This window comes from Bidens hawaiensis, unplaced genomic scaffold (genome assembly GCF_021521415.1).
Source record: "Bidens hawaiensis isolate Kalapana, Puna unplaced genomic scaffold, B.hawaiensis_p1.1 tig00019639_1, whole genome shotgun sequence".
Lineage (NCBI taxonomy): Eukaryota > Viridiplantae > Streptophyta > Magnoliopsida > Asterales > Asteraceae > Bidens > Bidens hawaiensis.
This window is the reverse complement of record NW_027492978.1, coordinates 365,885-379,546: the sequence shown is the minus strand read 5'-3', so window position 1 is coordinate 379,546 and position 13,662 is coordinate 365,885. Positions and strand designations below refer to the sequence as shown.

Genomic DNA, 13,662 nt, shown 5'->3' with positions numbered 1-13,662 from the left:
TCATTTGTTTGGCAATAAAGCTTTCAACTTGAAGAACCATACACTCCCTGGCAGCAATAGCAACTTTGTAAAATTGAAATCGTCATATAACATGTAAAACCTATCTAGGTATTTTGTTGCAGTATCATCCTAGATTTGAGCGTACTTGGACTCAACACCTAAATATAAATTTTGAAAACAATTTTTATGAAAAAGTATTAAGATTCATAAATGGTGGGTAAGAGAACACAGGTACTATTTTATATACTGGAAAAAAAAATTAAAAATACTATATTCACATGAACCTTCGCCATCTAAAAGCCCTTGGTTGATGGAAATATTATGTATATCTATCTCAAATTTAGTGAGTTGTTGTACAATCTCTCTTTACATATAACAACAACAATTCCGGGATGCATGTGCATATAAGAGTCTTATATTCCTGTGAAACAAAAAAATGAAAAGCTAAACCTTTGTATTTTAAAATGTAACACAAAAGAAAATCAAAGCCGTTACCGGATCTTTGAACTGCTTGTTGAGTTGTTCAATCACATCGTTCATGCCCGCGAACCTTCCAAGTATTGCATCCTCGCCAAACTCTTCTCAAAAACCAAACATACGTCCCATCTGTCATTAACATGACAAAAACAAGTCAACTCATACAATATGTTGTCACAAATTAAAACATATAACATGAACAAAAAGAAAATACCTGACCCAGCAAGCCACTAAATTTAATATTTAAGCATTTTGGTAAGACCTTTCTATAGCATTAATGGGAATTGTAACAACCTAAGTGTGTCTGGTGGGAGCAGTATCAAAAGGCATTACAGAGTAATCCATCAGTTGTACTAACCTTATGTCAGGTTTTATTAAAAAAAAATCAATCAATCAATCATACACAGTTTAGTCCCACCAACAGCAAAGCTATAAGTAGGGTCTGGGGAGGGTGGGATGTAGGCACACCGTACCTCTATCCAACGGGATAAAGAGGTGGCTTTCAGAGAGACCCTCAGCTCTGTGATACATATGTATGAGGCAATATATAGTAAATGAAATAGTAATAATAATAATAATAATAATAATAATAGTATTAATAATAATAATAATACTAATAAAAGTAGTAATAATAAAAAAAATTATTATATACTGCCTACATTTTACTTGTAAATTCTATAACCAATACAAATGCTAGCTCTTTTATTAAATCCTAGATTTATTTTCCCAAAGTTCTCCTATTTGCAATATTTTATGCAAGTCATCAACAAAATTGAAACGAAAACCAAACACATTCGTAAAAACAATATCAAATGCATTTGTAGAAACAATGAAGTTGGAAAATATATAAATTGGCATTCAAAAGTCGAAAGTAGACAGAAGAAGTTAGATTCCAATATTTCAAAAATTAAAAGATTTTAAAATCGTAAGCCACATTGATTGGCATCAATTCCAAAGCTTGAAGGGTATAAAGTGGCAAACTTATACACAATAAAGCACACACTCAGTGGATAATGAGAAATCATTAACACGTTAACATTTGACAAGAGTCTTAACATAAAGCTTCTAATGAAGGTTCAAATGAACCCACATTGAAGAAGTTTCTCAGTTGTGTTAGTCTTTGTTTTATTGAATTACAAAAACAAGTTGGACTTGATCACAAAAATAAACATCCCTCGTTTGCTCATTTATGTTCCGGAAGGTTCATTTATGTTCATTTGCATGCATTTGTGTTTGTTAGTTTACATTTGTTTAAGTTCACTCGTTTATACATTCATTTGAACTTTTAGGCTCATTACAATTTAGTCTAGTTATATGAAATTCATATATTATATATTACAGTTAGTCAAGTTTTATTAATTTTTTATGCCCAATAGCCTGATTCACGTTGACTTTCAATTGGTTTTTTGTCAGTTATGTTCGCTTACGTTAGTGAACTGTTCGTTTCCAATATTCACGAATGAACATAGACGAGCACGAACACGTTCATTTTCTTAACAAATGAACATGAACAAGAAAACAAAGTTCGTTTAATTGCTCGTTTCGATCGTTTGTTCGATTAAAGTTAAACGAACAACTACATTTATGCCTCGTACAGTTCACTTACAAAGCCTACTGGCTAAACCAATTTGTAAACAGTTATGTCGACAGTCAGGTAAAAAAAGACCACCTTTTTATTACCAGAATAAAGTATCCTAAACATACAACTGTTTCATGTTATGTCTATACTATGGTGAAAAAAAAGACTACATTTTTATTACCAGGGTGAAATATCCTTGTTTTTCAGACTGCATTTTCCTTGAAAATATAGACAAGTCAGTAATAGAAGTGACATATATGATAAAAATTGAAAATGGCTAAAATGAAACAAATTACATACAGCAATATTCTTACTTTTGTATGTTCAACTTCTAAGTCAGAACAGATATACTCTATTCCTTCTGGGCTGTTCGCAGAAACAATAATGTATTAACCATAGTTATCAAATGCGATAAGCGCTCGAAAGCGTTGAGGCTGGGTCTAGCACCCAGGCGATAAGCGCAAAAAAGCGCCCGATTTTGAAAAAAAAGTGCACATTATAAAAACAAAAATTTTAACTTAAATAGAACATCTTATGAAGAACACATGCATTCATTCTTCAAATAGTTTATAAAACAACCAAAAACCAAAATCCAAAACAAGAAGTAGTAATTGCAGAAAACGAAAACCAAAAACACAGAAAACCCAAAAACTAAAACAACTCAAAATGCAAAGAACAAAAAATGCAGAGTAAAGAAACAAATATTAAAGCTGAAACAAATATTAAAGTTAGATAAGGTTATAAGAAACAAAGAACAAAAAATGCAGAGTAAAGAAAGAAATCCGAATTTAGGTATTTTAAGAAAAAACTAACATGTAACTAACCTGTAAATTCTTAGTTTATTGATGATTTTGTGTGCTATAATATTGATTGTGGAACCCCTTAAATAGTGGAGTGTTAGAGACTCCTGGAGAATATGAACAGATTATTAAAGGGAATTTAATACGCATGGGAAGGTTTGGAAAAATAAGACTACGCCTTAAATATCTGCTGCATGCTAATAGCAATTAATGCGTCTGGCGCTTTAAACGCGCTTAAGCGCAAAAAGCGCACACTTTTAATAACTATGGTATTAACAACCAAAAGAAAATTAAAAATAAAAAACAAATTGATACGGAATCCACGGCGTTACTCAAATGGCTCAAGAATAATTTATCGTATTTAATTATCATGAGTTTCTTGAGCCACTGATCGCTTCAAAAACTGCATCACAAATACAATGCCGAAAACATACGGATTGCACTTACTAAATCATACCAGAAGACTGATTTGAATACAAATAGAATAACTGATAAATACGTTCCAACTCCTTCGTTGCAGTTTTTCCTGAAGTAGAAGAACATAAAGGTTAATATGTTTTATCTAATAACAATTATGTTATACAAAATAAGTGAGCTGAAATCATAAACTAAAAAATTATTGTTTATGTGACATGAATACAATCAATATAAAAGTAAAAGTTGTAGCAAACAAATTTTCACCCATAAAGATATTGTATGTATAAATGACTCATCTTTTGGATATAAAATGTCGTCTTTTCTTTCTTCACAATAATTCAGTCAAAAAACGAAAGTAACATTTAAACAACCATACACAAAATCTTCAGTTTAGGAGCAAGAAGTAGAGTTAACATTGATCACTGCTAACCAAGTAAAAAACAAAGGTCGATTATGATTGATTTATAAAGCTACGCGATTGGAAAAGTGAAACTACAATTGAAGTCGGGTTACCTTCTTAGAAGACTATGTTGAACCGAGGATCAGTACATTAAAATACCGAATGTTATGTTCAGACGATGATGCACTTTCCCCCGGAGCTACACAAACAAAAACCAAAAGCAATAAACAACCACATATCTGCTCACACTTCAAAAATGACAACACAAACTTATGCAGATTTCAAAACACACGAAAAGATATTGAACTACACCTGGTTTGCTGAGTAACCGCTGTGTTTTCACAAAGTCAAAACCTAACTGCAGAACAAATTGGACTGAATTAACACTGCCAAATTGAAAACAACAATCCAAAACCCTAATTACCCAAATAAGGTTGTCGGTGATAAAGATATGGTGAACAATTTGAAACGTTCGGCGATTCCATTGGAATGACTGAAAAATAACGTACATATTGAATGCAAAATGGTGTATTTTTTGGGTGGTTTGATGGCTTCAAAATAAGGTGTAAGAGAGAGTTTGGAATTTTAATATGGTTTGTAAGATGTGTGAGAGAGGACGAAGGAGTGAGAGAGAATTTGAGTAGATGTTTGAATTACAATAAGTTAATTTGAACATAACAAACATAATAAATTTAAACAACAAATTCACCGGAGAACGTGTGCAGGGAAACTATAAACGTATAAGAGATAAATTATCAAATATTTTTTGAAAACATTATGAAGACTTAGACTATCAAATTGTTTGGATGTTATAACTAAAAGATTTATATTACGGGTAAAAAACTTTTTAGTTAAAATGGATAAAAATATAATACGTGTTTATTATATATTATTGAGAAATTTAGTGACATTAATATTTTGTGAACACAAATTCAAAAAAAAATTGAACATACATAATTAAATTTAAAACGGTGAATATAAAAAGAAACTTATGTTTCAGGTGTGGAATCTAATAATCAATTGAATCTACTATAGATAATAACAATAAGAAATTAATATGTGATTAATTTAATTTTTGAAATAGAAAGTGACATTAATATTTTATGAAAAGTTGTCATGTTTAATAATATTCACTAAATCATATGTGCCGAATAATATTTATAAATGATGATTAAACGGTTATTTAATTTTTGATATATTAAGTATTGATTATTAGAAATTATGTCAATTTGAATATTGTGTTCTAAAATAACACGGTTATTATTTTAGTATTAGTTAATAATTAATATTCACGTAAATTAAAGTAAGATTACATTACAATTATGGTAAGTATTTTTAGTTTGACAATCAGTTTTTTGAATATTAAAATGATAACTTATTCTAGTTAATGTCAAATCATCGGTTTTAATTTTACTAATACGACTAATTAATTTAGAAATAATTACAAAAATGAAAATTAAATTGGTTAATTTGAAAACTTCAAAAAGTTATGGAAAGATTTTGAAAAGTGTTTAAAATTATGAAGAGTATTAAAACTTTTAAAAATTTGTTGAAAGATTGATCAATTTCCGAATTTAAAAGGAGTTTAAATATGTTAATTAAAAAGGAGTTTAAATTTTGTAGTTTTAAGTTTGAATTTGGTCTTCTATGTAAAGATATAAATAATTTGAATTATCTTGATTCATGGGAATAATAATATTAATAAATTATAAAAAGTTGTCATGTTTAATAATATTCACTAAATCATATGTTACGAATAATATTTATAAATGATGATAAAACAGTTATTTAATTTATGATATATTAAGTATTGATTATTAGAAATTATGTCAATTTGAATATTGTGTTTTAAAAAAACACGGTTATTATTTTAGTATTAATTAATAATTAATATTCACTTATATTAAAGTAATATTACATTACAATTATGACAAGTATTTTTAGTTTGACAATCAGTTTTTTGAATATTAAAATGATAACTTATTCTAGTTAATGCCAAATCACAAAAATTAAAATCAAATATGTTCTAATTTACTAATATGACTAATTAATTTAGGAATAACTACAAATATGAAGATCAAATCAGTTACTTTGAAAACCTAAAAAAATTATGGAAAGTTTTTGAAATGAGTTTAAAATTATGGAGAGTATTAAAACCTTTAAAAATTTGTTGAAAGATCGGTCAGTTTTCGAATTTAAAAGAAGTTTAAATATCTTGTAATTAAAATCATGAAAACTTTATAACTTATTTATTGGGTTTTCCATATATAACATAATTGGTTATATAATGTATCTTACAATGTAATAAATAATGTTTTAAGTCAAATATATTGAAATATAAAAATGGTAAGGTGTAAATTTTATAATTTCTGTTAAAATAAGATATAACAACTAATTAGAAAAGGTAATGAATTAATAATAACAAAATTACTAAAATTATAATAATTATTATAAATTATAAAGATTATCATTAATAAATAGATAAATATAAGATACAAAAATAAAGTTTTTCTTTAATACATCGGTTCTGATTAAAATATATTAAATGGACAAAACCAATAACTATATATGATTGATTATATAAAAATCAAATAAATTACATGAATTGTGAAAAATACATAAATACATGAATAATAACAAAAATATACATCAATATTAAACAAAAAATAAGATATTTTATCAACAAATCTTCAACCCATGAAATTAGCTATATCAAGTTGGAAACATAACCTGAAATGAGAAAATTAAATATTAATATTCGTTTTACAAATAATAAATTTTAATCGTGATAATGTTACATGTTATGAAATATTTACCAAGTAATTCATAAAATTAAACTTTAATTTAAATTTGGAAATTTATAAATTTTAAATTACATCGTTTTATAAATAATAAATTTTAGTGATGGTAATTTTAGACATTATGAATGTTTGCTTAATCAACCATTTAAAAAGTTCAACTTAAAGTTAAAATCAACTTTAATGTTTGACCATGCAATTTAAAAATGTTTGACCAACTTAAACGTTTGACCAATAATTAAATAAAAAAATCAACTTTAATTTAAATTTGGAAATTTAAACTTTTTAAATCAAATAGTTTTAGAAAATAATAAATTGTAATGACGGTAAGTTTAGACGCTATGGATATTGACCAACCATTTACAAATTTCAACTTTAACTTAAATTTGGAATTTAAAATTCGAAATTGTAATCGTTTTAGAAATAAAAAAAATGTAACAACTCGGGTTTTGAAAATATATATTTTTATTAAATACCCGACTCGGTTCAATTTTCGGATTATTTTCTTATTTCGTGGTCGAATTATTTTGATTACTTTATTAATAATTAGTTATTTATAATTTATCTTTATTGTTCTTACACTTTTAACCCTAACTATAACATTTTACCAATTTTTCTCCAACTTCAAACTCCAAGGACTAAAGCTGTAACTTATATTATAACCCATATCTTGAGATGGATAATCCAACAACCAAACCCGACCCGTAAACATTCTTGTGAACCCGCGATCAATCAATCAATCAATTAACATGCCAAAAACGTTTGAAATCAACTTTTGATTTGGGAAATCAATTTCGTACATGATTTGCGGCCTCACCGACGAATTAATTAAGTTAATTACACCCTGTTGACTCGTTTTTCTATCTTTAACCTAACCGACGCTCTTGATAGCCCGTTGATCACGATATCATTGTTAATATTCCAATTAATTACGCTTTTACAACCCTAACATATTGGCTGACCCTAATCCCTCATTCAATTACGTTTAGAATGATCCAGAACTTGGGCCTTAGCTTATTATTCACGCATGAAACCCTAATATCGTTTTCTATATAACGATCTTGTAAACACAATTAAATTCACACCAACCTTCCCTCAGCCGTCGCCAACAATAGCCCTATACTTAATTTTCTTAACTTTTTCGTTTTCTTGCTCGTTCATTTACTTTCGTGGCCGGCACCTGTTTGAAGCAATTAACCCGCTTTCGTTCATTGTTAGAGGTAAAAAGATACATATATAGGATCGCATTTTGATGTTAAACAAAAGCCCCATAATCGATTTGGTTGATTATAACGAGATTGAGCAGATCGATTTGTTAGGGTTTATGTTCAAACTGATTGAAATATGTTTCTGTTTCTAATTACTTGGTTATGGGTTATATTACGTGTATTGGTTAAGCCCATCTGGTTAGTTCATATAACTTATGGGGGGCAGGTCGCGGGTTCGAGACCCTGCAACCCCGATTGAAGTTTTGTTTTTAATATTTATTTTAAACATTTTATTAAGTATATTATTAATATTAATAAAAGAATAAAGCTATTTTATTAAGAACCGGCCCTTTAAAGCTTGTGTTTTCTCACCTCTTTCGTCTGTATATGTGAACATATGTGTATATATACGAAAACTAATGTTTATGTTTTAACATATATATTATAAGCAAACTTTAATTATAAATATATTTATAATATAACAAACTAACAATATTTATTTTTAAATATATTATTTGTTTTTATATACTTTATATACAATTAACAAACTAATAATTATTCATATAATATTTTTATATATTGAAATTTAAGGGATATAATATTAATTTAATATTAACTTATCGAGTTTTCATAATCTATCTTGTACTTAACTTTGCGTATCCGCATTTTATTTTCCTTATTAGGCCTTATCGTCAACGCGTGATTTCCGCGAATCGTCATTCTTATTGATATCTATTTCCTTTGCTCGTCTATTTGAGGTGAGTACCACATTCTCCTATTTTAATTGTTTTCCACGTTTTAGGGACATATGTGTAAATATATTTCTCATATATACTTATACACAAAACTGCAACTTTGTCTTATGTGTTAACAACTTATACCTTACTTGTTTATGTGCTTATTTGCTTTGTATGCTTCTGCATTCGGAGAGGTCGAACATAATCTCAGTCTAGTATGATCATACGCCAGTCGTTAGCCTTTGTTCTTCTCGACATCTCAGTTATACTTGCTCATTTGGTTAATTTGTTATTCTCATATGACTTGTTGCAACTACATATTTTTGTTATATACTATATGCACATTTAAACTGGTGTGTTGCTCACTCAACCTTGTGTTGACAAACTATATTGTTTTCAACGCATATGCAGATTATCGTGTGACGTGATTATCAAGATTGTTTGAAGCAACTTAGGATGCATGTTAGAGAAAAGATATAAGAACTTAATTTTGGATGTTTAATGTAATTGTTTATTTCTAACTTTGATGTACATTAATATTTGTTTGAAATAATTAAATAGATATTGAAACTTATATTGTGCATATAGTAACCTTGAGAGCTGTGACAATCAGTTCGCGCCCCCGCATTTCCGCCGTAGGTTGGGGTGTGACAAAAAATTAGTCACGGTAATGCTACATGTTATGGAATGTTAAACCACTGATTTACAATTTTTATTGGAAAAAGAATAATGATAATGTCCATGGATGAAACTTTTTGTTTAGAACCTAGAAGAACGACATGTGAAAGAAAAAAAAACAAGAAAAATATAAAACTTCAAAAAAATATAAAACAACCATTGTTATAGGTATAACACATGAACGGAAAAACTTACCGAAAAAACATAAAAACGTAGAAATATTAGCTTCATCGCCGTTTTTGATTTAGAACCTAAACTGATTTTAAAAAAATCAGTTAACAATTAAAACAAAGATAAAAAGGTTAGATCTACAATAACCGGAAGAAAATATGATGTTGCCGGAAAAAGATATAACCTTGCCGGAAAATCATATAACATTGTTGGCCATTAGAGTATAATATATAACCTTACCGGAAAACGATTAATCTCGATCTACATTACCGGAATATAGAAGATGGTGGATGGTGGAGTTAGTAAGCCGAGAGAGATAGGGAGAGAGAGATAGAGATTAAATACAAACAAAAACGGAAAACAAAAATCTTACCGGAAAACCTTACCGAAAAACCGTAATAGCTTCAAAATATCAATTCATTCTTGGATTTTGATATACAACCTAAAGAGATTATTACAAAATCATATAACAATTAAAATAAATATAAAACCATTTCGGAAAACCTTGCCGGAAAAAGATATTACCTTGCCGGAAAATCAAATAACATTGTTGGCCATTAGAGTATAATATATAACCTTACCAGAAAAAGATTAATCCCGATCTACATTACCGGAATATAGAAGATGGTGGATGGTGGGGTTAGTAAGTCGAGAGAGAGAGAGAGAGAGAGAGAGAGAGAGATTAAAATGATTTTGGTGGAAAATATTAAGGTTTAAATAAGTTTTTTGGTGTTTGATCAACATGACACATGGCAGAATATTAGAGCACATGAGAATGTAAATATGGTGACTGGATTGCACATGTGAATAACCTAGAAGAATGTCATGTGTCCACATTGTATTGCTTTAATAGTATTTAAAGATAGATAATATAGATATATTCATCTAAAGTTGAAACTGAACTTTATTAACTGCCAACGAAAAGTTTTATTTAAATCAACAACAATCAAGATTAACAAGAACATAATCCCGGCCAGTGGCGAAGCTTGGACTAAGACATGGGGGGATTCAAAATGTATACAAAATTTCACAAACGAAGATGGTCGGGCTCAAATTTTTTGCCAAAAAGGGCTAAAGTTTACACCATGTATAAAAAAATTTCGGCCGAAAAAGGCTAAATTTTACATTACGTATAAGACATTTCGGCAGAAAACGGCTAAATTTTACACTACGTATAAGAAATTTCGGCCGAAAACGACTAAATTTTACACTACGTATAAGAAATTTCGGTCGAAAACGGCTAAATTTTACGCCACGTATAAAAAATTTGGGCCGAAAACGGCTAAATTTTACACTACGTTAAAAAATTTCGGCCGAAAACGTCTATATTTTACACTACGTATAAAATATTTGGGCCGAAAACGGCTAAATTTACACTACGTATAAAAAATTCCAGACGGAAACGGGTAAATTTACACTACCGCATAAAAATACAGGGGGGGGGGGGGGCGGGGCCACCCCGTGCCCTAAGGAATCTTCGCCACTGATCCCGACAACAAAACACCAACTCGCTTACCCCCTCCCCCTTCATATTTTAGTTTTAGTTGAGCTCACCTAGCTCACAAACATACATTGCATCCGAAAATTAAAATTATGCTACCCTTTCCATGAAACCCTAGCCCGCTTTGTCTTATGTCACACCCACCAAAAAAACTAAGTACTCTTATTTCTTCCACCAGGAAGTCCAAACGGGCTGGTTTGAGGTTTCCCATCCAACACTATATTAAAGTACTAAATGTGGTTACAATAATTAAGTTTCGATATTATTTAACCATTGGTCTCTCTACCTAACATTTTAAATATATTTATTATTCACTTATTTAATAAAGTTGAATATGAACACATGAAAATTACATGTGTACATATAACATATGATAAGAAATAATTGGACATCAATATGGTCCTTTTCAACTTGACGTAGTTGTAGAAATCATAAGTTTTTTTAATTGAGATTCATATTTGATTTTCACAGACAATATTTTTGGAAAGATATGAGTGGCTCAACGAAGTAAAACCGAAATTTTTGTAATCTCCGGTTCGACCCCGAGAGTGTCCGGGTTCTGCCATCAGTGGGCGTTCGGGCAAGTGGGTATTCCTCAGAGACTATCTGAATACGCTTAAGAGCTTCGTACGACTGAGTTGGGCCAACTGACACTAGTCTTTTGTCATTAGGTTACCTCGTATAAAATACCTAGACAATTTTCTATTTGTTGACCGTTAAAAAAAATATAGATATGAATATGAGAGAGAGACATAATGATGAATGAAAGTCAAACCAAATTGACATTGTTACCTCGTATAAAATACCTGGACAATTCTCCATTACGTATTTTGTTTGTTTTTTCAAAGTCACATTAAACGAATGACATAATAATAATAATAATAAGATAATAATTGTACTTTTAACTCCCTTAAATCGTGGTACACACGTTACACTTTTACCCTTAGGCTGAGGGGTGTGGGGCTTCAGCGGGGGCGCGAGAGCCCCTCCGCTCGCGCCCCCAGGCGCGAGCACCACACCACCGGGGCGCGAGAGGGGCGCGAGCACGGAATTCAAAGCAGGCGCAATGTGGGTCGCGGGACAAAGCTGGCGTAAAGGAGCATTGGGAGACGTGAAATAGCCGTTGGGAGTACACAAATGAGCCGTTGGGCTCTTTAATTTAATAAAAAAAATATTATTCTTCCTATATATAAACCCAATATCACCTAAAACATTTACCACACCCAAAATCACGTAAAACAATTACAACAACTTCAAAAAAAAACCCAAAATCAACCCATCTTCCAAACTTTTTTTTAAAAACATGTCTGGAAATTGGTACCCAAACCTAGATTCAGGTTATAGTTACGACGATTTATGGTCGTCACCAGACCAATCGATGTTTTTTTCGGGGTCGCAAGAAACATCCGGCTTTCAACAATCCAACATACAACCGTCTCCTAACTTTGTTGTTCCGGAGACACAAGAATCACACGGTGATGCTACGGGAGCAAGAAGACGCGTCAACCGAAAAAAACAACTTGCAACGGACGGGCCGGGACCGGCTTCGACTCCGAGGATGAAACGGAGCCCCCACTCGGAAACGGAAATTGTTTTAACGTTTTTAAAAATGAAACGGAAAACCACTCCGTGGTCATCGGATGAGAAGGAAGCCTTGTGTCGGGCTTGGATAGTCATTTCTGAGGATCGGCGTTGCGGTAATTGTTTTAACGTTATTAAAAATGATTTTTAATAAAAAAGTTAACTGGAAATCTAATTTAATTATTCATTTTGCAGCCGACTACCAAAAAAGCAAGGTTTTTTGGACAAAGGTTAGGGAGACGTTCTATACGCTCGTTGGGAGTACAGAGCGAAACACCGATATGATTTCGGGTCGGTGGTCCGAAATCAGAAAATTTGTCGGCTTGTTTACTAATCTTTTCAACAGGAACGCCGGTCGTATGAGACCAAGTGGCAGTGATGATTTGGCGGTTTACAATTTCACTGTCGAAGAGTGGAAGCAGGAGTGTTTGCGGAGGTATGGGACGGTGAAGACGTGGGACGATGTAAAGTTGTGGGAGAGGTTGAAAAGGTGTTCCAAGTGGGTTGAGCTGGTGGCGCCGGACCATGATGCGGAAGTAGGGCCGAAACGGACTAAAACTAGTTCGTCTGGAGCGTATAGCACTTCTGCCGGGTCGGATTGCCGCGTTGGATTCGACCTAAACATTGCGGGGGAGGAAACGTCTTCACCGCCGAGGAGGCGGCCATTGGGACGGGACGCCAAGGGGAAAAAACCGGCTGAGGGGGGAGCCGTAAACATCGTCGATCTTGTTGAATCCCTCAATAAATTCAACAAAACCATGGAGGTGGTCTCTAATGACAAAAAGGAAAAAAGTCGAATGAAAGATTTGGACTTCCTTACAAGAGACTTCAGTAACCTAAATTCGGTCGATCAAATGCTGATGGAAAGGCAAAAGGAACGTATCCGAAAGAGGTTGATCGAAGAAGACCAAGCCGAAGAACAAGAATAATGTTTTTTTAGTACTTTAATTTTTTTTTATTTTTAGATATTAATGTGTTTTTTTTTAATGTGTGTTTTTTTTAATAATTTATGAGTTTTTTTAATAATACGTTTTTTGAATATATTTATAAAAAAATAAAAAAAAAATCCGCTGGAGCCCCTGCTGGAGCCCCTCCACACCAGGGCCAGGGGCTCCAGCGGGGGCTCCATCACCCATCTTATCTAGTTTCTCTCTCTGCCACACGTCACAATATTATTGGCTGGAGCCCCCACTCGCGCCCCCGTTAGAGCCCCCCACACCCCTCAGCCTTATTAAATCACTTTGTATAATAATACCAATCTTTAAAATGCAAAAAAAATTATTAGACTACACAAAAACCCAAATCAAGATCTATA

The 13,662-nt window shown here is 31.5% G+C and overlaps 1 pseudogene; it reads right to left on the bottom strand.

Moving 5' to 3' along the window:
* LOC143558739 (ATPase GET3A-like) lies at positions 1-11,588 on the bottom strand (annotated as a pseudogene).
* Positions 11,589-13,662: the final 2,074 nt, after the last annotated feature.